Below are 23,999 nucleotides of genomic sequence, written 5' to 3'. Positions count from 1 at the left end.
CCAATGGACGTAGTGTATTTAGACTTCCAAAAGGCATTTGACAAGGTGCCACACAAAAGATTATTGATTAAGATAAAAAATCACGGGATTGGGGGTAATATTCTGGCATGGATAGAGGATTGGCTATCTAACAGAAGGCAGAGAGTTGGGATAAATGGTTCATTTTCAGACTGGCAATCAGTAACTAGTGGTGTTCCGCAGGGGTCAGTGCTGGGTCCCCAACTCTTTACAATCTATATTAACGATTTGGAGGAGGGGACCGAGTGTAACATATCAAAGTTTGCCGATGATACTAAGATGGGAGGGAAAGTAGTGAGTGAGGAGGACATAAAAAACCTGCAAGGGGACATAGACAGGCTAAGTAAGTGGGCAGAGATTTGGCAGATGGAATACAATACTGGAAAGTGTGAGGTTATGCACTTTGGCAGGAAAAATAGTAGTGCAAGTTATTATCTTAATGGCAAGAAACTGGAAAGTACTGAAGTACAAAGGGATCTGGGGGTCCTGGTGCACGAAACTCAAAAGGTTAGTATGCAGGTGCAGCAAGTGATTAAGAAGGCCAATGGAATGTTGGCTTTCATTGCTAGGGGGATAGAATATAAAAATAGGGAGGTATTGCTTCAGTTGTACAAGGTATTGGTGGGACCGCACCTGGAATACTGCGTACAGTTTTGGTGTCCATACTTAAGAAAGGACATACTTGCTCTCGAGCCAGTACAAAGAAGGTTCACTCGGTTAATCCCGGGGATGAGGGGATGGACATATGAGGAGAGGTTGAGTAGATTGGGACTCTACTCATTGGAGTTCAGAAGAATGAGAGGCGATCTTATTGAAACATAAAAGATTGTGAAGGGGTTGGATCGGGTGGATGCGGGGAAGATGTTCCCGATGATGGGTGAAACTAGAACTAGGGGGCATAGTCTTAGAATAAGGGGCTGCTCTTTCAAAACTGAGATGAGGAGGAACTACTTCACTCAGAGGGTGGTAGGTCCATGGAATATGCTGCCCCAAAAAGCTGTAGAAGCTACATCATTACATAAATTTAAAACAGAAATAGACAGTTTCCTAGAAGTAAAGGGAATTAAAGGTTACGGGGAGCGGGCAGGAAATTGGACATGAGTCTAGGTTCGGATCGGTCATGGCCCTGTGGGTAGCGGCGCGGGCCCAGGGGCCGTGTAGCCTGATCCTGCTCCTATTTCGTGTGTCTAATTCTGTTAGATTCTGGAGATGGTTCTGGGATAGTGGATTGGCAGTTAGGATCAGATCAGCCATGATCTTATTGAATGGCGGAGCAGTCTCGAGGGGCCGATTGGCCTACTCCTGCTCCTATTTCTTATGTTATGTTCTTATCCGGCACCAACGGGACCAAGCTGGTGCAGTTAGATCAAAACTTCCGGATAGACCAGCGCTAATGTTGAAGGATACGGAGGTTTTCATCTCTGTATCTGACAACACTGTTGCTTAGCAACAGCTTGTAAACACTCAGCCCGTACCTTGGAAGCGTTTCTGAAGCTGTTGCTAAGCTACAGAGACGCTTTCCACAGCCTGATTGTTTAAAAAAATGCTAGGGGAAGAAAAAAACCTGCTAGGGGAAGAAAAAAACCTAACAAAACGGCTGCTGATTTCTGCCATTAGATCAAGGTTTCCAGGCATACAACCTCCGGATAAACCAAAGTTTCCTGTACTACTTAACCTAAGGGGTGTGACTGCCTCCTGGAACAATGTGTCTAGGTAACTCTCCCCCTCTAGCTTAACAACTCGGAGCCAAAATTCCTCAAGCTGCAGGCACTTGCCACAGATGTGGTTGCTCATATTTTGAAATGGTTGTTTTTTCTATAATGTAAATTGTTTTTTAAAAACTTTAAATCTTAATCTAACAAGTTTTGCAATGGGTTCATAAACTTTAAATGGAAAAAAAGTGTGGTCAATCACTTCTGAATCAAATATATGCACTACATTTTACACAATTAGAAATAGAGGAAGGCCCAAAGTACATTGACACCTAGCAATTCATTCCATAGACTAATAGTTCCATCCATATCCATTAGTCAATATGTCTTGCAGCTGGCGTACAAGCATCATACCATCAGATACAAAAAAAGTGCTTGAGCAGCAGGGACCGGTCAGGTTAGCAGCTCAGCACCACAACCATGCCTCAGACTAAGAGCAACACTAGTGCAGATTTGCAAGTATTGTCAATTTGGCGAGGTTCAGGCTTTGGATCAGAATACTAAAATAAATCTCTTCTTTCATAATAGCTACAGTTCAGCTGGATCACCAGAATGTATACTCTGCTCATTAGAAATATGGATACAATGGGTATAGTGTCTTCTTAATATACACTCAGCTGACACAAAGTTATACCACTGCCGTGAAGTCAAAGTTTCTAAAACTAAAATAACCATAACATACCCAAATGGGCAGTGCAACAGGCAAAATTGAATATAAAAAAAACTTCCTACTTTAAACTAATTTCAGTGCATTGCATAGGATGAATTGACATGGTCTGTTATTTCTGCACATTATGTTCCTATTGTGATAAATGTACTGAAATTTTATAAGAAATAGGAGGAGTGGGCCACAGGAGTGGCTCATGTCCCACCCCACTGACTTGAGTACAAAAATCTAGGCCGACATTCTAGATCAATACTGAGCGAGGACTGCACTGTCAGAGGTGCCGTCTTTCGGAGACTTTAAACCGAGGCTTCGTCTGCCCTCTCAGGTGGGCGTAAAAGATCTCATGGCACTATTTCGAAGAGGAGCAGGGGAGTTATCCTTGGTTTCCTGGCCAATACTTATCCAACATCATTAAAACAGATTATCTGGTCATCACATTGCTATTTGTGGGAGCTTGCTGTGTGCAAATTAGCTGCTGCATTTCCTACATTACAACAGTGATTACACTTCAAAAGTACTGTAAAGCACTTTGGGACATCGAGGTATTGGGTAAGGTTATTAAGGGATATGATCAAAGGTGGGTAAATGAGTTGAGGCATGGTTCAGCCATTAAATAATTGAATGACTGAAACAGGCTCGAGGGTTGAATGGCCTAATCCTGTTTCTATGTTCAGTCAACCTGCCAAGAGCTCATTTTAAAAAGAAACTTGCTCCATCCTACGCCCAGCCAGAGCCACAGGCAACTGAGATTATTAAACAAATCACTCATCTTCAAAAAAAAATTGCCAGCAGAAACAGCTGATCTTCCATCGGGACATCGACAGTGCCACAACTCTCAAAGCAGGAGCTGATAAGGCTGACGGACCCCTTACAGTTCTCCTCTCCCCTGACAATTAGGACCTGCAGTAAAGTGGATGATTAACGAGCAAATGAGTGATGCTAGTTAGCTTGGATCAACTGACAGCACTCACTGGAGTTAGCACTCTTACTGGAGTAAAAGATGGTGGATTTAATCTTCACTCCAGTACATGAATATATAATACCAGCAGAAATTCCAGGGCAGTACTGAGGAACGCTGCCTTGTTGAAGTGCAGGCCTTCCAAAGAGCTGTTAAAACAAGACTATTTCAATGGTTTCAGCAGACTTTAGATCCCTTAGAACTATTCAAAAGCACCCAGTGTAATGGCCAACATTACTTGCTCAACTATCATTAAAAATAGATCATCTAGACTTTCAACTTTTTGCTGTTTGTGGATTCTTGCTGTGCACAAATTGGCTGCCGCATTTGCCTACATTTTATCTACTTTGCAATTTTAGCACTCCAAAAGTAAAACAGCAATATTAGTTAAAAGCCAGAGGGCGTTCTGACAGGTTAATGTGCTTCTGCTGCCTTGTGGTGGCAACGCTGATCATTTGTTCTTCATTCTATCTGTCTCGTTCTGCATGGGCAGCTCAGTGAGCCAACTGCTAAAGTGCAACTGCATGACAAACTAGATCATTGGAGAAATGGTCTCAGCATGTCAGGGGTGGCGGGGGGGGGGGAACAAAATATTAAAATCACCCAGAGTGGTTAGAATGTAGAATTCACTACCACAGGAAGTAGTTGAGGCGAATAGCATTGACCCATTTAAGGGGAAGTTAGATAAACAGATGAAGGAGAAATGAATAGAAGGTTATGCTGATAGGGTTAGATGAGAGCAGTGGGAGGCTTGTGTGCAGCATAAACACCAGTGTGGCACAGTGGGGCTAAATGGCCTGTTACTGTATACATTCTATGTAATTCCACGTAAAATGATTGACAAGTATAAAAGAAGGAACAGCATGGAGGGAGAGATTAGGAGTGGCCAAAAGCCTGGGTGGAAAGATGGTTTGGGGGGAGGGGGGGGGGACTTTGAGAGTTGGGAAAGATCTTACAATGGGGAATACACACAAAAGGCCAGAGTCAGAGGACTGAAAGATGCAAGGAGGAGGTGCATGCAATACTGAAGTTGTAAAAAATGGGGCAAGAGTGTGGAAAATAAGGAGGAGCTTAAAGTTAATAGTTTGGGGATAGTAAGGTAGCAATGGTCAGCGAGGACAGTGTGATGGGTGAGCAGGGCAGGATACTGGTATCTATGTTTTGGACAAGTTGGAATTTGTGAATGTTGGAGGATGAGAGGCCAGAAACAACATCAGAATAATGCAGTCCAGAGATGACAAATGCATGGATAACACTTTCAGTTGATGAAGGGACTGAGATAGAGGTGCTCGATGTTGCACAGGTGGAAATAAGTGATCTTAGTGAAGGATAAGATGGCAGAGGTGTCGACCTGGATGTAACCAGCAAACATTAAGGAAGCTGACCCTGTTCTTTTCAGATGATGCTGCTAGGGGAATAATATGTAGAGACCAAAGATAGAAAGTTTTGGGGATTCCAGAGGTGACCATGTTAGGACAGGAAAATAACACACGCTGGCTGTGTTCGGATAGACAGAAGAGTCGAACTGCCCCAGGGTAATTCCATGGAGTGGGACAACGAGGAAGCAAGAATTTGGATGTTTTGTCATGTTGCAACATATCAAACACTGCAGAGAGGTCAAGGAGGAGGGACAACACACCACGGTCACAAGTATAAAGCTTGTAATTTTTGTCCCGGGCCATCTCTGAGTTGATGAAGTGATTTAAGTAGGGCCAAAGAGGAGAAAATTTGGCCAGGATCCAGCAGAGTTGATCCGGAGGCCAGTGGTGAAGTGGGGATTGATCCAAGGGAACACAACCATATTTAACTCTCAATAACAAATCCACAAACCTTCCTATATTCAACACTGTGAATTACAAAACATCAACACAGCTCCCTTGATATCTCTCACTGCAGTGTGGCATGGAGTTATACAAATCAGGAGCGTCAGATCAGTCAAAGCAGCAGCAGAAAGAAAAAGAATCAGCCAGCATTCTCACTCTTGATTGCAACTCAATGGCCTATGCTAGAACATGTTATGTGGACATCAGTGAAGACACAATTGGACTTGGTTGTGCTGCCTTCCACAATTAAATAATCTGCCAATATGGATTGTATAAGCTCATATGTGAAGAATGGCCACTTGGCTGAAGCACCTGTGGGCAATCAGCACACATGGACCCGTGCCCCAGTATGAATCAGCACCCTTAGGAGAGAGATGATTGAAGGATTAAAAAAAAGTTAATGGACAATTTTGTTCCAAAAGTCAGACAACCAATTTGGCAGTATTACTTCAGAATTAACGAATGCATTAAAGAAGTTTATTTCAAGATTTTTCAAGAGAGAAAGGCAAGAATATTAAGTCTCTGAAAACCCAATGCTAGCAAACAGTCCCTTTATCCATGCATTACCAAATGCAGAGAACAAATTTATGCTGGAGTAAAAATAACAGCCAACACATTACGGTAGACATTAAACAAAGCTTTAGTGCAATGTTCACTTTATTAATAGTTTTAACAGAACAGAAATTCTGATATTCCAATGCTGTACTGCGCAAAATGAGATTAAGATTCAAATTCAATGTTTAAAAGGTAAAACACTAGGGAAATTTTGAAGTGCTGAGAACAATTTAGCAATAAGCTGCCAAAAATACAACTATGAAAATGTATTTTTTTTTAGGACAAATGGACATCAATTCAAATTTATGAGTACAGCATGCCAATTTAACAAGCCACATTAATATGAACATAAAGGAAATAAAGGAAATATTTCCTCAGGGCTCAGATTAATGCCATATACATTAAACTGAAAAAAAATGCTCATTATGAAACAGTAGGCTGGTTATTTCATGGCAGTGCTGCTGTAGAATCATGCCAATGAATTCATTACTGCATTTAAGGAGACTAGATTGGTTCCCATTGAATATTTGATTGAGTACCAGAACAATTCTGTGCTTGTGACTGACTGGTTGGTTACTGAAAGTTTAATAACTATTTGGTATTCTATTCATTTATTCCTCCGTCAAAATAAGTTTTTTTTGACTAGCTTTACTGCTCAGCACATTTAGGGATATCAAGATAAATGCAAAGTTTTTTTTTAAATTTCAATGCCCCTACAGTTCTTTGCTTCCAAAATGAGAAGTGGTTTTACCGCAATAATGCACATCTTGCGTCAGTGCAGAGCACTTTTTGTGATGTACCAATGTAAACTTAAACTTTGAAACTACATGTATAGACAGCTCAACAAACTGCATGAATTATTTTTAACCTTAAAATTTTTACTCGTCATTAAGTTGATGAGCAGTGCAGACCACCTGTACAGGAGTTTCACCCCCTGCCCCCGACATCAGGTAAGGTCCATAGCCAAAAATTCAAAGTTGAGTTTTAAAAAAACACGAAGTGCAGTTTTGAGTGCAATGTGAATGAATTTCAGAGCACTGGAAGCCATATTATACGGTCATAAGACATTTTCAGCAAGAACAAACTTGTCTATAGCATTTTTCATGTTAGGACATCCCAAAGTGCTTCACAACCAGCAAATTACTTTTGAATCTCAATCACTTATGTGGGCAAATACAGTAACCATCCTGTGGACAGCAGGGCCCCAAAACAGCAAGGAGATAAATGGCAAGTTAAACCTGTCTTGGTGGTGTTTGTTGAGGGATAAATGTTGGTCGGGAGACCTTCCCTGCCTTCTTTGAATACGTGAATATACTTAGATGAAAATAAATTAAAATAGCATTCTTCCTTAAACCTGGTTAAAATTAGGTGAAGCATTTAATTGTTAAAATGGCTAGTAAATAAATTGTATAACATCCCCCTCCCATCATTCTTGAGATATTGTATAAAAAGAGAGAAATGAGAAGCTACTAAAGAGGTACACAAAAGTGAAACTGGTACCGCAGCAGAGCAGCATGAGGAATCTGCCCCAATTCACTCACTTCCATCCTCAGCCCTTTCTCCTTGGAGTTTCAGCCATGGCTCAGTAGGTAGCACTCTTGCCAGAGTCAGAAAGTTGTGGATTCAAGTCCCACTCCAGAAACTCGAGTACAAAAATCTAGACACTCCAGGGGAGTGCTGCACTATCAGAGGTGCTGCCTTCCAGATGAGATGTTAAACAGAGGCCTCGTCTGCTCTCTCAGGTGGATGTAAAAGATCCCATGACACGATTTCGAAGAGGAGCTGGTGAGTTATATCCGGTGTCCTGGCCAATATTTATCCTCAGTCGACATCACTAAAAACAGATTATCTGGTCTTTATCACATTGCTGTTTGTGGGAGCTTGCTGTGCGCAAATATTCCTATATTAAAACAGTGACTACACTTCAAAAGTACTTAATTGGCTGTAAAGCACTTTGGGATGTCCTGAGGTTGTGAAAGGCGCTATTTAAATGCAAGTCTCTTTTTCTCCCTCCCAAAACTACAATAGGGTCTCCCTGGTCCTCACCTTCCACCTCACTAGCCTCCACAATTGGCAAATTATCCTCAGCCATTTCCACCACCTCTAACACAATCCCACCACCAAACTCATCTTCCGCTCCCCTTTTAGCATTCCAAAGGAACAATTCCCTCCCTTTGTGACTCCCTGGTCTACTTCTCAGTCGTCCCTAACACGTGGTCTCCTTCCATAAGCACCTTCTGCTGCAAGCACACGAGATGTAACACATGCCCTTTTACCTCCTTCCATACCACTATCCAGGGCCCAAAACATTCCTCCTGAGTGAGAGCGATTTACTGTACTTCTTCCTCGTATACTGTATTCATCGCTTATGATGTGGTCTCCTTTATGCCGGGGATACTAAACGCAGGTTAAGTGATTGCTTTGCTGTGTTATGCCCATTGGAGAAGATTGAATAGGCTGAGGCTCTTTTCTCTAGAAAAGAGAAGGCTGAGGGGTAACCTGATAGAGGTCTTTAAGATTCTAAAAGGGTTTAAGAGTAGACAGATATTTCCACTCATGAAGGAGACCAAAACTAGGGGCTATAAATATAAGATAGTCACTAATAAATCCAATAAAGAATCCAGGAGAAACTTCTTTATAGCCAGAGAGTGATTAGAATATGGAACTTACTACCACATGGAGTATTTGATGAAATAGCACAGATGCCTTTAAGGGAAGGCTAGATAAGTACATGAGGGAGAAAGAAATAAAAAGGTTATGCTGATGGAACAGTGGAGGTCCAAAGAGATTTAGGGGGCCATGTACACAGATCACTAAAATGTAGTAGTCAGGTACAAAAAAAAAATCAAAAAGGCTAATGAACTCAAAGGCTAGAATATAAAGGATTGGAAATTTTGCTACAGTTATACAAAGCCCTGGAATACTGTGTATAGTTCTGGACACCACCGTAGAAAGGATATATTGGTCTTGGAAGGAGTGCAGCGCAGATTCACCAGAATGTTACCAGGTCTCCAAGGGTTAGATTATGAAGCGAGATTACATAAACTAGGCTTGTATTCCCTGGAATATAGAAGGTTAAGGGGTGATTTGATTGAGGTTTGTAGGGTTTTGAAAGGAATTGATAGAGCAGATAGAGAAAAAACCATTTTCCGCTGGCAGGGGAGTCTGGGACATGGGTACAGAACCTTAAAAATCCAGAGTCAAACCATTCAGGAGAGAAGTTATGAAACACTTGTTCACACAAAGGGTGGTAGAAGTGTGGAACTCTCTCCCACATAAAGCAGTAGATACTAGCTCAATTAATAATTTTAAATCTGAGATTGATAAGATTTTTGCTAGCCAAGGGTATAAAAGAATATGAAGCCAAGGCAGGTGGATGGAGGCTCGCGTGGAGGATAAACACTGCATAGACCAGTTCGGCCGAATGGCCTGTTTCTGTGCTGTACTTTTTGTAATACAGCTCCGTTCTGTCCACAATAGCGATCCTAAATTCACGATTATTTGCCACTTCAATTCTCCGTCCCACTCGCGCCTCTCTGTCCTTGGCCTTCTACACTGTTCAAATAAAACTCAATGTAAGCTTGAGTAACAACACCTCAACTTTGAACTAGATACTTTGCCGCCGTCTGGCCAAAAAATGACAATCAAATTCAGGCCATACCCAAGGCTCCTATTTTGGCTCAGACAGCTGGTGCTGGTAATGCAGAATAGGTGTACGAGTGCTTCCAGGGATTGGAGAGGTTGTGGGTTGGTGCTTAGGATGGGGTACATGGTCAGTGGGGTGGGCTGTACCCCGTTGTCCACCAGTCATTTTCTTCCACCTTACTCCTGGGCCACTGGAGCCTGCTTTCCCAGGCTTCCCTCCCCCTTTGCTATTCTGTTTTAACCACTCACATCCTTTGGGTTTCATTGATATATATATTTTCTTTCTCTAATTTCTCTCATTAAGCCTCCTTTTATTTAGTGCTATCACTTCTGTCACTTAATCATCTCCTGTTCTCCACTTAATCACTTTACAAACCATCTTTTCTTTAAAAATCCCCACCCCTTTTTCCTAGCTCTGTTCCTCCTTATAAGCTGTTCATCTGTAACATCTTCCAGTTCTGACAGTGTCTAGACCTGAAATGTTAACCTAATCTTTTTCCATTCTCCAGATGCTGCCTGGTCTACTGAATATCTCCAGTATTTTCTGTTTTTATTTCTAGTTTACTGGATTTTTTTTTTGGATTTTTTTTTATTTTTTTATAATTGAATTTTAGAATGACAACCTTCATTTGTTGCTTTCCCCATTTTACACTCCACATTGGATACCCAGCCCCTCTAGTGCTGCTGATTTTCATTGTTAATACGGAGACCTAGAATCCAAACACAGGAGTGGCTCATCACATTTATCTCAATTAAAATGGATTACTCTAGCAAAAAGCAGACAGACAGAATGGCTGCCTTCTGTGTTAAACTTCTACAGCAGCCATAACACAACAGCATATTTGCAGACTCATTTTCATGGATCTATTATACAGTTGATTGAAGAATTATCCATCTGCATGGGGAATTTCTAAATATATGTTGGACTGTAGCAAAAGTATTCCTTGTTATTCAGTGGTGTGGAGATGCCAGAGTTGGACTGGGGTGGACAAATGTAAGAAATCACACAACACCAGGTTATAGTCCAACAGCTTTATTTGAAATCACAAGCTTTCGGAGCGCTGCTCCTTCTTCAGGTGAAGTGGAGAAATGCATAAAGACACAGCTTATATAGTCAGAGAATCATGTCAGATGTTTACAGGTAACCTTTCCAACTGCCATTTATCGCACCTTGGCAGAGAGATAATCACAGCAGTCAAAGGTGTGAATGGTGTCCAAACAGGTCAGTCAGGGAAACATTACATCAAAGAACAATGAGGTGGGGTCACAAGGGGTCAAATATTGCAGATGCTGGGGTCTGTATGAAAAACAAAAAAAGACAAAAAACATTTTTTTTGGCTGGAAATCACAGATGCGGCCGGACCTGCTGTGATTTCCAGCCAAAAAAAATGTTTTGTGTCTGTTTTTTTGTTTTTCATACAGACCCCAGCATCTGCAATATTTGACCCCTTGTGACCCCACCTCATTGTTCTTTGATGTAATGTTTCCCTGACTGACCTGTTTGGACACCATTCACACCTTTGACTGCTGTGATTATCTCTCTGCCAAGGTGCGATAAATGGCAGTTGGAAAGGTTACCTGTAAACATCTGACATGATTCTCTGACTATATAAGCTGTGTCTTTATGCATTTCTCCACTTCACCTGAAGAAGGAGCAGCGCTCCGAAAGCTTGTGATTTCAAATAAAGCTGTTGGACTATAACCTGGTGTTGTGTGATTTCTTACATTTGTTATTCAGTGGCTGACTCCTAGTTTTTAAAACCATTGATACAAGTGTTTGTAAACTGCAATTTCAAAGCAGCCTGCAATTATAGTAGACTTGAGCATTTTAAGAAATTACCATCCAAATATATATATGGCAACATGTTCTCACATAGTCGGGTGCATTTGTGCAAGGGCAGCAATATCAAACATTAATCTTAAAATTAGCACTACTCTTCAATAGTAAGATATGTTAAAATAAAATCCATACAAAAATCTAACCCAATTTATATCCAAGAGTGGTGCAACAACTATCCACTAAATGTTCAGATAATGCATAATGCATAATAGTTTAAGTTTCTGCAGCAGAGATCATATTCAGGTACAATTTACATACTCAAGTCATTGATTTCCACTCTTGAGGCCTTTTCACTAAGTGATAAGTACACAAACCACATTTTTCTAAGTGACTACGGCAAATATTTATATTCATTCATAATGGATGGGATTAAGATTTAATTTAGGTTTTCTTTGCTCGTAAATAGACATCTAGACAAAGCAAAATTGCATCAACTGGAGGGGAATAAATTTAACATGAATCCAGTGGATGATCCTCACTCAAAAGAATGCATATACAGGAAACTTTCGATTAACCGGCCCCTAAATAACCGGAACGCTCTATCCACCGGCAAAATTCAGGAGTCGGTTCAGATAACTTTTATTACTTTTTTTACTCCATTTGTTGCTGTGCAAGGGTGTAGCTGAAGCTGTTGCTGAGCTACAGAGACGCTTGCAACTTGTGCCGATTGTTTTGAAGCTGTAGGGTTTGTTGCTTTATATGGAGCTTTGAGCTCCGTATCTTTTACTATAGCGTTCGGTTATCGGTTATGATGAACCGGCCACACGTCGGTCCCGGATACCAGAAAGTTTCCTGTATTTGTTATACCATGAAAATAATGTCTAATCATTAAATATTAGATGTTATCTTGAAGATTGAAAAAAAAAGATCAGTGTAAGCTTTCTACAAAGTACATTTAGAGCTCCTATGTTAAATTCGTTATGCTTTCAGATCTCATTGGTGCAAATTAACAACTTTTGGATCTTGACCATAAAAATATAGCATTCCATTATGACTTCTATACTCCACATAATATTATATCCATAGGACTAGTCGTTTCATACCTGAACTTAAGTAGTTAGCGATATTATTGCAATATCACAGTTTCTTCACATCATTCACAATTTGCTGGGCCACCTTCACTCAAAAGTACATAAACGGCATTTCCAGATTCTCAGCAACATTGATGTGAAGACCGACAGTGGAAATGATAAGCATATGGTAATGGCACCATAATGACAAAGATTTCAATTTCAGGATGAAATCTGAGCTAAACAATGCAGGTAAAAAGATACAAATATTTACATCTAGCAAGATGCTATAAATATTGCCAATCATTGGGACGATCATAACTCGCAATCGTTATTCGAGTATACAGCACAGAAACAGGTCATTCAGCCCAACTGGTCTATGCCAGTGATTATGCTCCACACGAGCTTCCACCCACCCTTCTTCTCACCGTATCAGCATATCCTTCTATTCCTCTCTCCCTCATGCTTATCTAGCTTACCCTTAATTGAACCTATGATATTCGCATCAACTACTCCTTGTGGTAGCGAGTTCCATCTTCTTACCCTTCTTCTTAGGCAGTCCCTCGGAACCGAAGATGGCTTGCTTCCACATTAAAAATGAGTTTGCAGGTGACTGATGAGTCCAATGCGGGACCTACAGTCTCTGTCACAGGTGGGGCAGACAGTGGTTGAAGGGGCGGGTGGGTGGGGTGCTTGGGTTGACGTGCACTCTTTGCGCTGCCTGCGCTTGCTCCCGGCGAAGAGACTCGAGGTGTTCGGCGCCTTCCCGGATGCTTCTCCTCCACTTTGTGCGGTCTTGGGCCAGGGATTCCCAGGTGTTGGTGGGGATGTTACACTTTTTCAAGGAGGCTTTGAGGGTGTCCTTGAAGCGTTTCCTCTGCCCACCTGGGGCTCTCTTGTCGTGCCGGAGCTCCGAGTAGAGCGCTCGTTTTGGGAGTCTCATATCGGGCATGCAGACAATGTGACCCGTCCATCGGAGCTGATTGAGTGTGGTCAGAGCTTTGATGCTGGGGATGTTGGCCTGACCAAGAACACGGACGTTGGTGCGCCTATCCTGCCAATGGATTTGCAGGATCTTGCGGATGCAGCGTTGGTGGTACCTCTCCAGTGCTTTGAGGTGCCTACTGTACATGGCCCATGTCTCTGAGTCATACAGCAGGGCGGGTATCACTGCTGCCCTGTAGACCATGAGCTTAGTGCTGGGTTTGAGGTCCTGGTCTTCAAACACTCTCTTCCTCAGGCGACCGAAGGCTGCACTGGCACACTGAAGGCGGTGTTGGACTTCGTCGTCTGCCCTTGTTGACAGTAGGCTCCTGAGGTATGGAAAGTGGTCCACGTTGTCCAAGGCCTTGTTGTGGATTTTGATAATCGGGGGGGCAACACTGTGTGGCGGGGGCAGGTTGGTAGAGGACCTTTGTCTTACGGATGTTTAGTGTAAGGCCCATGCTCTCGTACGCTTAGGTGAAGGTGGTCGAACTCCAAACCATCTTCAACACCTTCACCGAAGCGTACGAGAGCATGGGCCTTACACTAAACATTCTTACCACTCTTTGGGTAAAGAACATTCTCCTGAATTCCCTATTGGATTTATTAGTGACTATCTTGTATTTATGATCTAGTTTTGGTCTCCCGCAAGTGGAAACATTTTCTCCACTTCTACCCTATCAAACCCTTTCATTTTCTTAAAGACCTCAATCAGGTCAATCAGGTCACCTCTCAGCCTAGTTACAACTTCTTAGTTCTGGTATTATCCTTGTGAATCTTTTTTGCACCTTTGCCAATGTCTTTATCCCTTTTATAATATGGAGACCAGAACTGTTCACAGTACTCTGTGTGGTCCAACCAAGGCTCTACACAAGTTTAACATAACTTCTCTGCATTTCATTCTATCCCACTAAAAATTAATCCCAGTGCTTGGTTTGCTTTTTAAACAAAAAAGGGCTCATTAACCAACATCGCTACTTTTAGCTGTTTGTGTTTCTGTACCCCTAGATCCCTTTGCTTATTTACCCCATTTAGGACTATTATCCAAGCAGCTGTGGCCTCTTCCTACCAAAATGCACCACCTTGCAATTATCTATATTGAAATTAATTTGTCAATTACACACATTCTGCAAGTTTATTAATGTCTTCTTGTATTTTGTCACATTCTTCCTTTGTTTTAACTACAACACAAATTTGGTGTATTCTGCAATTTTTGAAATTGTACTTCCGATTTCTGAGTCCAAATCATGAATATAAACTGTAAACAACAGTGGTTTCAGCACCGATCCTTGTGGAACACCACTTTTCCACCTTTTGCCAGTCTGAGTAGCTACCTTTAACCCCAGTCTCTGTTTTCCATTTTGTAACCACTTTGCTATGCATTCTGCTACCTGCCCCGACTCCACACGCTCTGACCGTAGTCATGAGTCTACTATGTGGTAGCTTAATGAAGGCCTTTTGAAAATCCAAATATATTATATCTACTACATTACCCTTGTCTACTCTGTTACATCAAAAATGCAATAAGTTTGGTCAAGCATGACCTTCTCTTTTGAAATTCATGCCGTTATATTTTTAGTTTCTAGATGTTTTTCAATTACATCTTTGAGTAAAGATTCCATTACCTTTCCTACCACTGATATTAAGCTATCTGGCCTATATTTCCTTGGACTTGTTCTAGCTCCCTTTTTAAATATATAGGAACAACATTAGCTGTCCTTCAATCCTCTGGTACTATTTTCTTTTCTAATGAATTTTTATATGTATGTAATATTGCCTCTGCTATCTCTTCCCTAACTTCTTTCAATATGTGAAGATGCAATCCAACCAGACCAGGTGCTTGATTAGTTGATGAATGATCACCCTTGTTCCATCTTAATTGTCTTTATATCTCTTTGGATTTCCTCTTCTAATGTCTTGCCCACTTTATTAGTCTGCCTGGTAAATACTGAGGCAAAATAACTATTCATGAGTCATCTTGAAAACATCAGCTGTTGAACTATCAAATTGCACTACAGGCAAATTCTATTTATAGAAAAGATGTTTTGATAAAACCTGAAAGAAGCTACCATTCCAGCAGTTACAAACCTCAAAATGTGGCAGCCTGACCTGCTTCTCTCCCGCTACATGTCTGTTTTAAAAGTAGCAATATGATGAGTCTTTAACTTACTGCTTTTAGAAAACAATACCAGTAATACAGCTCGACAGTTTGGCAAGCTTATTTATCAAACAACTGTGCCAAATAGACCTGGAAGATCCCAGGTTCGATTCTTAATTAATGCTGAGTTAGCTGACTCAGTCAGGGTGACAGACGACGCGTTCTAATTGGCCATGGCTCCCGAGGATCACCACGACTGCAATATTGCCACCGTCATCTCAACTGGCACTGACAGCCTTCAGGCTCAACTTTTCCAAAGCCCTCGCCCGACCTCCACCGTCCACCGCTTTAAACTAGTAAGACTGTGGAGGGGGGGGGGGGGGGGGGGGGGAAGGAATCTACAAGAAATGAAACCAGCCTAAATATAAACAAAACAGCAAAGGAGAGCATAGGAAAGGATAAAGTAAGGGATGACATTGATGGCCAAGAGTTAAAAAAGATGGTTACCAATAAAGAAGAAAACTATTAAAAATATGAGTTAAACTGTCTGTACAGCAATGCACAGAGTGTCCGTAATAAAACAGGGGAACTGGAGGCTATAATATGTTGCGAGGAACCAGACATAGTAGGGATTACTGAGACATGACTACAGAAAAACCAGGACTGGGAATTAAACATTGCATATTAACATACTTAGAAAAGATAGTGGGGGGGAAAAGGGGAGGTGGAATAGCTGTACTTATTAGGGATAACATAATGGCAGTAGAAAAAAGTGACGCAGCTATCAGCAAGACAAAAATAGAATCCATGTGGATAGAGATAAAAGATAATAAAAGACAAATCACATTAACAGGGATAGTCTACAAACCACCTAATGGAAGGGAGGTGGAGGAAGAAATATGCAAACAAATTAGGGAAATTAGTAAAAAAAATAGAATAATCACGGGGGATTTCAACTACCCCAATATTAATTGGCTAGAAGAGGCCAAAGTGGATAAGGGAATGGAGTTCCTATAATGTGTACAGGACTCCTTTCTAACCCAATATGCAAGAAGCCCAACAAGGGAAGATTCGCTATTGGATCTGGTAATGGGGAATGAACCAGAGCAGATAAGGGAAGTAAAAGTAGGGGAACATCTAGGCAATAGTGACCATCATATAATATGCTTTAAGATAATAATTAAGGAGGACACAAGCATGATGAAGACCAGGGTAATAGATTGGAAAAAAGACAATTATGTGGGGCTGAGAATAGGACTTGGGGAAAATAAAAGGACAACAATATTGGCAAACAATGAAATATTTAAAACGATAGTCAACAGAGTCCGGGAAAAGTATATTCCGCTAAAAGAACAAGCTAAACACTAATGAGACACCATGGATGAATAAAGACATAAGGGAAAAATTGAGGGTAAGGAAGGAGGCATACATTGGGCCAGAAATTCAGATCGGGGGCTTGCCGCGCGTGCAAGCCCCTGATATGCACTTACCCGACGCGCCGGCCGTTGACCTCCAGGGACGCCTGGAATTCGATTTTGAAAAAGAAGAATCCCGGGCAGCGTATGACGTCACGCCGCCCAGGAGTGCAGCCAGCGCGAAGCCTGTAGCGCGCTGTGCAACTGAGACACGCCCCTTGAGGTCTCAGTTTAACAGGACACGCCCCCAATGTTTCTGCCAAGCTGCTAAGCATTTTTACATGCAAAGCAGCAGTTTAAATAGGTTTTTGGAAGTTTTTTGAAGATTTTGGTAACTTTTATAAACTTTTAAAAACGTTTACATTATTTTGAAGAATCTGAAGTAGTTTTAAACAGAATTAAAGCAATTTAAAGACTTTTAAAAGCCCTAAAAGAATTTTTTTAATTCCATTTATTTATTTAGCAATGTCGTCGTCATACGTGTCTTCACACTGTTCCCTTTGGGGAACTGTATGAAGTGGTGGAAGGATTTATGGCCATGATTAACGCTCATTCCGTGACCGTAACCATCTTTGAACCAGCCATTAGGGCGGTTAGTCCTATGGCGGGAGGGTTTTACGGGCTCCCACAAGCTATACAAGGAGGGGGGGCCACCCACACCCACGGACGCAAATATCCCACTGGATGTCAACCCAGAATTTAGAGCCGGAGCTCCGACTCCACTTGCCGGGACTGTCTGGAGCGGGGTTCGAAACCCTACCCTGATCTGGCCCAGCGACGGGGATCCTACCGCTATGCCAAAGGCCCAATCCGATTAGCAAAGTGAAATGGCTGGAATGAGCACAATTCACGGCATTAAAAGAACTCACAATTGAACTGATGATGACCTCAGCAATCTCCTCAAGGAGGTGGAGGCGCAGCGCCTGCTCATCATTGGTAATGAGAAGTCAAAGGCGCCGCAAAAAGGGCAGATGATAGCTTGGTCTTTCAAGTGGCAGTATAGGGCTCCAGTCACGGGGAGGGAAAAGGTGCAGGAAACGTATGGGTGTCACCTTTTGTGCGGAGTGGGCCTTTTGCGTAGCAGTAAGCATCCCTGCCGCTGGGCCAGAAGGAGTAGGGTTTCGAACCCCACTCCAGACAGTCCCGGCAAGTGGAGTCAGAGCTCCAACTATAAATTCTGGGTGGACATCCAGCGGGATACTTGCGTCCGTGGGTGGCCCCCCCCCCCAGATGGGTTGTGGGAGCCCGTAAAACCCTCACGCCATAGGACTAACCACCCTAATGGCTGATTCGAAGATGGTTACGGTCACGGAATGAGCGTTAATCACGGCCATAAATCCTTCCACCACTTCATACAGTTCCCGAAAGGGAACAGTGTGAGGATACGTACGACGATGACCTCTTGCGCAATGCACCTCCTTGGACCCTCAGTCGCAGATGCGAGGGGGCAAATCGTGCAATTGTTAAATTTTTCATTTTATTGACATGTAAAATGTTGGCCCAGTAATTCCCTTCCAAATGCGCGAGTACGGTCGGGGTACTTACGCGTCTGGCCGGAGGAAATGCCGGTTTTCAGCATGCACAGTGCATGTGGGGAAAACCGGCATTTCCTGTCCTCTGAACGAAGGGGTTCAGAGGCAGAACGCGTGCGACTGCACAGGCAGCGCGTGCGCAGTAAAATTCGCCGCTTTCATTCATGCTTTCAGTGAGGTCAAGTCCTTACAACTTACACATGAAAAAAGCATGGGTACAGTTGCTCCAGAGGAAGATATTTCTTATCGTGGAGCTTCTGGAAGTATGTATGTCTGTATATATTCCTTTACTTATGTGTATGAATGTATTATTTAATTATGACTTTCAGAGAAAGTAACTTATTGGAAAATCATAATTAAAAACATACATTCATACACATAAGTAAAGGAATATAAAACATACATACATATACGTAAAGGAATATATGCGGACATACATACATACTTATTACTGATGAAAAGTTTCTTTCTTAAAAGTGCTGGAAATGTTACATTACTCATTTTAACATTCCATTCACACAGCCACAATTGCTCCTTCTACCTACCGTTCTGAAAACCCGTTTAAAAAAAAAAATTTAAACTTTAAAACTTACTTTAAATTTCTTAAAATAACTTCCCTCCCTTTCCCAAACAAAAATATTGCCTTTCAGAAGCTCCACGATAAAATATATCTTCCTCCGCAGCCTTGGAACAACTTTACACATGCTTTTTTCAAGTGTAACTTGTAAGGACTTACCCTCACTGAATCCATGAATGAAATCGACGAAGTTCACTGCGCAAGCGCTGCCTGTGCAGTCGCACGCGTTGTGCCTCTGAACCCCTTCGTTCAGAGGACTGGAAATGCCGGCGTTCCCCGCATGCGCTGTGCATGCTGTACACCGGCATTTCCACCGGCCAGATGCGTGAGTACCCAGACCGTACTCACGCATTTGGACCCGAATTTCTGGCCCATGAAGTACATGGACAGCAGGGAAGAGCATGACAAGAGAGAATACGAAAAGATTAGGAGAGCAGTCCAAAAAAAATTAGAAAGGCAAAAGGAACTACGAAATTAAATGATCAAAGAACATAAAAGTTAAAATATTTTATAGACATATTAATTTTTTAAAAATGGAACGTTGGGATGGGAATAGGCCCACTAAGGGATGGACAGGATAATTATCATAGGCAACAATAGAGAGATGACAGAAATATTAAATAAATTACTTTGCTTTAGTATTTACCAGGGAGACAGAACAGGTGGACATGACGTCAGATGATGAGATTAGAAACGAGGAAACTGCATTTAAAATAAAGAGAAATATTAAATAAAGTAATTGAGCTCAGTGGATTAAAACCCCTGGTCCGGACGGATTACATCCACGTATTTTAAAAGAATCTAAAGAGATAGCAGAGGCATGACTACACATATTTAATTCGTTCGTACAAGGTGTAGTGCTGGAGGATAGCTAACCCTACATTTAAGAAGGGAGATAGAACACTCAGCTTAACATTGGTGGTAGGAATAATAATGAAATCCCTACTAAAGGAGAAAATAGAACATCTAGAAACAAAAAATAATGAATAGTCAGCATGGATTTCAAAAGGGAAAATCTTGCTTGACCAACCTCATTGAATTTTTTAAGAACGTTAAGAAATTGGAGCAGGAGTAGTCCATTTGGCCCTTCGAGCCTGCTCCGCCACTGACTAAGATCATGGCTGATCTTCTACCTCATCTCCACTTTCCTGCACTATCCCTATATTTCCTTAATATTCAAAAATCTATCGATCTCTGTCTTGAATATACTCAATGACTGAGCCGCCACAGCCCTCTGGGGTAGAGAATTTCAAAGATTCACCACTCTCCGAGTGAAGAAATTTCTCCTCATCTCAGTCCTAAATGGCCAACCCCTTATTCTAGGCTCCCCAGCTAGGGGAAAAATCCACCCCGTCAAGCCCTGTAAGAATTTTGTATGTTTCAATTTAGATCACCTCTCATTCTTCTAAACTCTAGAGAATATAAGCCTAGTCTACTCAATCTCTCCCCATAGGACAATCCTCCCATCCCTGGAACCAGTCTGGTGAACCTTTGTTGCACTCCCTCTATGGCAAGTATATCCTTCCTTAGGTAAGGAGACCAAAACTGTACACAATACTCCAGGTGTGGTCTCACCAGGGCCTTATATAATTACAGTAAGACATCTTTACTCATACTCAAATCCTCTTGTAATAAAGGCCAACATACCAATTGCTTTCCTAATTGCTTGCTGTACCTGCATGTTAACTTTAAGTGATTTGTGTACAAGGACACCCAGGTCCTCTGAACACCAACATTTCCCAATCTCTCACCATTAAAAAAAAAACTCTGCTTTGCTATTTCTCCTACCAAAGTGGAAAACTTCACATTTCTCCACATTATATTCAATTTGCCATGTTCTTGCCCACTCACTTAGCCTGTCTATAGCTCCTTGAAGCCTCCTTGCATCCTCCTCACAACTTACATTCTCACCCAGCTTTGTATCAGCAAATTTGGATATATTACATTTTGTCCCCACATCTAAATCATTGATGTAGATTGTGAATAGCTGAGGCCCAAGCACTGATCCTTGCGGTACCCCACTAGTTACAGCCTGCCAACCCGAAAATGACCCATTTATTCCTACTCTCTGTTTTCTGTCCGTTAACCAATCCTCAATCCATGCTAGTACATTACCCCGAAGCCCATGAGCCCTAATATTGTGTGATAACCTCTTGTGTGGCACCTTATCGATTGCCTTCTGAAAATCCAAATACACCACATCCACTGGTTCCCCCTTATCTATTCTGCTCGTTACAACCTCAAAAAATTCTAACAGATTTGTCAAACACGATTTCCCTTTCATATATCAGTGTTGACTCTGCCCAATCCTATTATTATTTTTTAAGTGCCCTGTTACCACGTTCTTAATAATAGATTCTAGCATTTTCCCTACTACTGATGTCAGGCTATCTGATCTTTAGTTCCCCGTTTTCTCTCTCCCTCCTTACTTAAACAGTGGGGTTACATTTGCTACCTCCCAATCCACAGGAACCATTCTAGAAGCTATGGAATTTTGGAAAATGACAACCAATGCATCCACCATCTCTACAGCCACCTCTTTCAAAACCCTAGGATGTAGGACATCATGTCCAAGGGATTTATCAGCTTTTAGTCCCATTAATTTCTCCAGTACTTTATTTTTTACTAATACTAATTTCTTTCAGTTCCTCACTAGAGCCTTGGTTCTCCACTATTTCCAGGAAGTTTTTTGCATCTTCTTCCGTGAAGACAGACACAAAGTATTTGTTTAATTACTCTGCCATTTCCTTATTCCCCATTATAATTTCTCCTGTCTCAGCCTGTAAGGGATCTATGTTTATTTTTGCTAATATTTTCCTTTTTACATACCTATAGAAGCTTTTATACAAAAACGAAACCAATCATAAACCTCATTCACAAACAACTCAGGCAGATCTTGTCTGAAGTAGTTTTAGTACGAATGCCAAAACTAACAAAAGTTGCAACTCAGGATTTAATTGAACTTAGACTAAACTGCTGGCTACTAATGCAGGACGCGCACACAAACTCATGAGCTGCCCGCCGTGTCTGCTTAGTGGCGAAAGGTTAACGTCCGCAGCAGCACCTGTTACCCGGAGCTGGTCACTGCGACTGAAGTCAGCGCCGGTCAGCCGCCGCCCCTCGCGGTGCAATGAGGAATGCACGAGGACATTCCGCACTGCCCGGCCCGGCATCACAGGTAGCCTCACCGCCCAGCCCGCCTCCTCCTCCCGCACCGCCCGGCTTGGCACCACAGGTAGCCTCACCACCCCGCCCTGACTCATCATCACCACCTCCACCCCTCCCTCTCCCCCCACGGCGGCCTGTCCTGGCTCCACAGGCCCGCCTCGGGCCCTGCCTGTCACTCACACAGACTAAGCCGTAACCCGTTGTGGGCGGGGGAGCAGGAAAGAAGGGACCAGGAGGAAAGACAAATCCATTCCGGGGCCATGGCGTGATTCCTACTCACCTTCCGCTGGGAACTCCTCGAACTCGTCGTCCTCCTCCAGCAACCCCAGGTCGACCGGCGCCTTCTTCTCCGCCATGATTCAGGTCAAACTGCGCTCTGGGGCCCGTGTGCGCATGCGTGTAAGTGGGCGTGGTCACTCCCGGATCACTGCTGCTATCTCCCTAACCTGTCTTCTCTCAGAAGGGAATTTCCTCAAATTATTTTTGTAATTAAATATTAGAATCAGAGCCATTGCCTTCCAATGTAAAAAAAAATCAGATTCTTCTTTATGTGAGATTTTTACTGGTGTTTTGAGAATTGCATTCTGTGAATCCGTACATTTTCCCTGAAAACGCTAAAGCAGTGACCTTTCAAGTCCGTTTTTATTGTCGATTTTTAAAAAATTTCGAATGTTTTTCAGTTATTATTTTAGCAATAAAAATTGGAGCAAATCAGGGAAAATAAAGCTCAAAAATATAAAATTTAGAGAAAATTGGTAAAAATCAGTTCTAATTTTGGACATCTTTAAACAGCAAAAAATAAATAAGAGACTAAGACACACTTAAGCTAAAGTCATCAAACATATAAGCAATGAAGGAATAAACCTAAGAATTCATATTTAATCAGACTTTGGAACATGTAAATAGGATCTCATGAAGCCAAAAATCTAGCTTCAATCCCACCAATACATGAGAGTCCATCTAATTGAATCTTAAATAAAAAGATTTCAGACTTATGCTTGAACAAATTTGAACAATTCATGTCCCATTCACCCATCTCTATTGTCCTTGCTGACTTACATTGGCTCTTGATTCTCCCATGCTCAACTTTAAAATTTACATCCTCCCAGGATGTGATAGTGACCTAGATGTCGGTAGCAAAATACTGCAGATGCTGGAAATCCGAAATAATGTTGGGGGAGTGATCTGCAAGTTTGTAGATGACACCAAGATATGTCCGAATGTTAGGACTGTAGAGAATACTCAACTACTGCAAGCAGATCTTAATGTATTGGGGGAATGAGCCTCTGTTTGGTAAATTAGAATTATGCATGTGGGCAGGCAGAATGCTAAATATACATACACCCTACAGAGTACAGAATTCAAGCCAGTGTATCAATCTCTAAAAGTTTATTGCCAATGCTGTGAGGCTATAGCTAAAGTAAACAGGATTCTAGGTTGTATTCACAGAACAATTCACTACAAAACAAAGAATACTATTTTGTCCTTGTACAAGAACTTGGTTAGGCTTCAGTTAGAATACTGTGTTCAGTTTTGGTCTCCTCACATGGTGGGGGATATTGAGGCTTTGGAAAGGGTGTAGAGCAGGGCCACAAGATTAATTGCTAGCCTAAAGCACCGTAGTTATCCAGATAGGCTCAAAGAACTGGGTTTGTATATTTTAAATAGCACAGACTCGGGTGATTTGATCGAGGCTTATAAGATAACAAAGGGACTAGATTGTGTTTATGTGGACCAATTATTTCAACTGGATAGGTTAGGAAGGACTAGGGGTCACATTTACAAGTTAGGTAAAGGCAGAACTCCGTTGGATGTTAGATGATTCTTTTCGCAGAGAATAGTGGACCTGCGGTGAATGCTGATTCCTTCAAGATAGATCTGGACCTGTTTCTGGCTGGGGCAGAGATAAACCTCATACAAGAGGTAGGTTTCCTGAGTCAATGTGATCTCCTGGACTAGTTTTGATTGCCTGAAGGGGTCAGAAAGCAATTTTTCAG

General features: G+C 41.9%; 1 long non-coding RNA gene across 1 annotated transcript in view; it reads right to left on the bottom strand.

Moving 5' to 3' along the window:
• Window positions 1–22,367, bottom strand: part of LOC147117367 (uncharacterized) — a 63,046-nt gene extending 40,679 nt beyond the window's left edge. Inside the window, exon 1 of the long non-coding RNA XR_015078436.1 lies at window positions 22,283–22,367. This is a non-coding gene — a long non-coding RNA (uncharacterized LOC147117367). The remainder of the gene's footprint in view (window positions 1–22,282) is intronic.
• Between the last annotated feature and the right edge of the window lie 1,632 nt (window positions 22,368–23,999).

Source organism: Somniosus microcephalus, chromosome 5 (genome assembly GCF_052327205.1).
Source record: "Somniosus microcephalus isolate GS21.2 chromosome 5, FLI_Smic_1.0, whole genome shotgun sequence".
In the NCBI taxonomy this organism is placed as follows: Eukaryota; Metazoa; Chordata; class Chondrichthyes; order Squaliformes; family Somniosidae; genus Somniosus; species Somniosus microcephalus.
The sequence above is the reverse complement of the archived record's forward strand: the minus strand, read 5'-3'. Positions and strand labels throughout refer to the sequence as shown.